General features: G+C 38.2%; 1 protein-coding gene across 6 annotated transcripts in view; it reads left to right on the top strand.

Annotated features, from left to right (window-relative positions):
• The window catches only part of CWF19L2 (CWF19 like cell cycle control factor 2), a 163,445-nt gene that overhangs the window by 128,494 nt on the left and 30,700 nt on the right, over positions 1–4,251 (top strand). The window lies entirely within an intron of this gene.

The following is a 4,251-nucleotide window of genomic DNA, read 5'->3' as shown; positions in this document are numbered from 1 at the left end:
TGTACTTTAGATGAAGGTTTACAGAACAAACTAGCTTCTCATTAAACAGTTAGTACATGTATTGTTTTATGACGTTGGTTAACAACCCCATGACATGTCAGTACTCCCCCTTCTTGACCTTGATTTCCCTATTACCAGCTTTCCTGTCCCCTCCTGCCTTCTTCTAGTCCTTGCCCCTGAGCTGGTGTGCCCCTTTAGTCTTGTTTTGTCCTATGGGTCTGTCTAATCTTTGGCTAAAAGGTGAACCTCCGGAGTGACTTCATTACTGAGCTAAAAGGGTGTCTGGGGGCCATACTCTCGGGGTTTCTCCAGTCTCTGTTAGGCCAGTAGGTGTGGTCTTTTTTTTGAGTTAAAATTTTGTTTTACATTTTTCTCCAGCTCTATCTGGGACCCTCTATTGTGATCCCCGTCAGAGCAGTCAGTGGTGGTAAGCCGGACACCATCTAGTTGTACTTGATTCAGTCTGGTGGAGTCTGTGGTAGTTCTGGTCTATTAGTCCTTTGGACTAATCTTTCCCTTGTGTCTTTAGTTTTCTTCATTATCCCTTGCTCCTGAAGGGGTGAGACCAATGGAGTATCTTAGATGGCTGCTCACAGGCTTTTAAGACCCCAGACACTACTCACCAAGTAGAATGTAGAACGTTTTCTTTATAAACTATGGTATGCCAATTGAGCTAGATGTTCCTTGAGACCATGGTCCCCACAGCCCTCAGCCCAGTAATTTGGTCCCTAAGGGAATTTGGATGTGTCCATGGAGCGTCCATGACCTTACCCTGAACAAGTTGTGCTGGCTTCTGCAGTATTGTATACTGTCTTACCCTTCACCAAAGTTACCACTTATCTATTGTATATTTAGTGTTTTCCCCTCCTACCCTTTCCCTTCCTTGTAACCACCAAAGATTGTTTCTTTTTGCTTGTAAACCTTTTCATGAGTTTTTATAGTAGTGGAATCATACAATATTTGCCCTTTTGTGATTGACTTAATTCACTCAGCATTACACCCTCCAGATTCATCCATGTTGTGAGATGCTTCACAGATTCAGCATTGTTCTTTATCGTTGTGTAGTATTCTGTTGTGTGTATGTACCATAGTTTGTGTACGATAGTTTGTTTACCCATTCATCTGTTGATGGACATCTGGGTTGTTTCCATCTTCTTGCTATTGTGAACAATGCTGCAGTGAACATGGGTGTGCATATGTCTATTTGTGTGACGGTTCTTATTTCTCTAGGATATATTCCTAGGTGCAGGATTGCTGGATCATATGGTATTTCTATTTCTAGATTTCTGAGGAAGCATTTCCCAAAATGGTTGTACCATTTTGCATTCCCACTATCAGTGCATAAGAGTTCCGATCTCCCTGCAACCTTTCCAAAATTTGTTATTTTCTGTTTTTTTGATTCATGCCACTAATGCTGGGGTGAAATGGTATCTCACTGTGGTTTTGATTTGCCCTTCTCTAATGGCTAGTGATCACGAGCATTTCCTCATATGTCTGTTAGCCGCTTAAATGTCTTCTTTGGTGAAGTGTCTGTTCATTTCCTTTGCCCATTTTTTAATTGGATTATTTGTCTTTTTGTTGTAGAGAGTTGGATCTTCCGGTAGATTTTAGAGATAACACTTTTGCCGGATTTGTAAAAGCCAAAAATTTATTCCCAGTCTGTAGGTTCTCTTTTTACTCTTTTGGTGAAGTCTTTTGATAAGCATAAGTGTTTAATTTTTAGAAGATCCCAGTTATCTAGCTTATCTTTTGGAGTTTGTATGTTGTTAGTTATGGTTTGTATCCTGTTAATGCCATGTATTAGGGTCTCTAGCATTGATCCTATTTTTTCTTCTATGATCTTTATAGTTTTTGGTTTTATATTTAGGTCTTTATCCATTCTGAATTAGTTTTTGTGTATGGTGTGAGGTATGGGTACTGTTTCATTTTTTTGCAGATGGACATCCAGTTTTGCCAGCACTGTTTGTTAAAAAGACTGTCTTTTCCCCATTTGATGGACTTTAGGCTCTTGTTGAAGATCAGGTGACCATAGGTGGATGGATTTACATATGGGTTCTCGATTCTGTTCCATTGGTCAATGTATCTGTCGTTGTACCAGTACCAGGCTGTTTTGACTGCCATAGCTGTATAGTAGGTTCTGAGGTCAGGTAATGTGAGTCTTCCTACTTTCTTCTTCTTCAATAAGGCTTTACTTATCCGGGGCCTCTTCCCTTTCCATATAAAGTTAGTGATTGTGTTTTTCCATCTCTTTAAACAGTGTTGTTGGTATTTGGATCAGGATTGCATTGTGTTTGTAGATTGCTTTGGGTAGAATTGTAATTTTCACAATGTTGAGTCTGCCTATCCATGAGCATGGTATGTTTTTCCACTTATGTAGATCTGTTTGGATTTCTTGCGGTAGTGCTTTGTAGTTTTCTTTGTATAGGTCTTTTATATCCCTGGTTAGATTTATTCCTAAGTGTTTTATTTATTGAGGGGCTATTATAAATCGTATTGTTTTCCTGATTTCCTTTTCATGATTTTCTTTGTTGGCGTATAGGAATCCAACTGATTTTTGTATGTTTATCTTGTATCCTGCTACTCTGCTGAATCTTTCTATTACTTCTGATAGTTTTCTCGTGGAGTCTTTTGGATTTTTCATGTATAGTATATCATCTGCAAATAGGGACAGTTTTACTTCTTCATTACCAATTTGGATGCCTTTAATTTCTTTTTCTTGCCTTACTGCTCTAGCTAGGACTTCCAGCAGAATGTTAAATAGGAGTGGTGATAAAGGACATCCTTGTCTTGTTCCTGTTCTCAAGGGGAATGTTTTCAGCCTCTCTCCATTAGGAATGATGTTGGCTGTTGGTTTGTATAGATTGGGTAGAGATTTTTGTCTCCTTCATTGTTGATACCCTAGCACATAGAACAATGCCTGGCATGTAGTAGGCCCTTAGTAATTATTGATTGATGAATGAATGGCTCTACCCTTTCTTAAAAAAAAAAAAAAGTATTGCTTTTTTCTGTGCTTCAATTTATTTCTTTAGGTGTTTATCTTTTCCCTCTTATATGTTTATTTTTGTTTGAAAAAAAAGATTTACAACACCTGTTTTAGGTGGTTTTTTAAATACTTTTTAAAATTAACTTGAGTTTGTTGCAAATTATCTTACCTATGACACTTGTAACTGGCTCTTTTTCACAATAATCATATAGAAAGCTTAGTTATTTATGTCTATATACAATATATTTTATTGTCTAAGTAGTTGCCAACAGAGCTTCTCATTCCTCTTAGTCTTTTTCTTTCTTCCTTTTTAATTGTGAATATGGTTGTGATTTTACTGTAAATTTAGGTAAAAATCCACATTCACTCCTACTCTGTCTTCTCTTAGCAAAGTTTTAAAAATTTGCATTATTTTGTAAAATAAGTGAATATTGTCTGCCAGGCAAAATATTTCTAGCTAAAACATAACAGGAAATAATAGAAAATAAGAGAGAACCCTTTCAAAGAATATATATATATATATATACTGTGCTTTAAGTGAAAGTTTACAGTTCAGGTTAGTTTCGCATAGAAAAAATTTATACACATATTGTTATGTGACCCTGGTTGCTCTTCCTATAATGTAACAGCACACTCTTCCTTTCTACCCCAAGTTTCCCGTGTCCATTCAACCAGCTCCTGTCCCTTTTTGTCTTCTCATCTCGCTTCCAGACAGGAGCTGCCGATTTAGTCTCATGTATCTACTTGAACTAAGATGCACTCTCTTCACGAGTATCATTTTATGTCTTATAGTCCAGTCTAATCTATGTCTGAAGAGTTGGCTACAGGAATGGTTTCAGTTCTGGGCTAACAGAGTCTGGGGGCCATGTCTTCCAGGGTCCCTCCAGTCTCAGTCAGAACAATAAGTCTGGTCTTTTTACTAGAATTTCAGTTCTGCACCCCACTGTTCTCCTGCTCCATCAGGGACTTTCTTTGTGTTTCCTGTTAGGGTGGTCATTGGTGGTAGCCAGGCAACATCTAGTTCTTCTGGTCTCAAGCTGATGGAGTCTCTGGTTATGTGGCTCTTTCTCTCTCTTGGGGTAATATTTTCCTTATGCCTTTGGTGTTCTTCATTCTCCTTTGCTCCAGGTGGGTTGGGTCCAATTGGTGCATCTTAGATGACCACTAGCTAGCTTTTAAGACCCCAGACGCCACTCACCAAAGTAGGATGCAGAACATTTTCTTAATAAGCTTTGTCATTCCAGTTGACCTACATGTTCCCTGAAAGC

This window comes from Trichechus manatus, unplaced genomic scaffold (assembly GCF_000243295.1).
Source record: "Trichechus manatus latirostris isolate Lorelei unplaced genomic scaffold, TriManLat1.0 scaffold00094, whole genome shotgun sequence".
NCBI classification, from domain to species: Eukaryota; Metazoa; Chordata; class Mammalia; order Sirenia; family Trichechidae; genus Trichechus; species Trichechus manatus.
The sequence above is the reverse complement of the archived record's forward strand: the minus strand, read 5'-3'. Positions and strand labels throughout refer to the sequence as shown.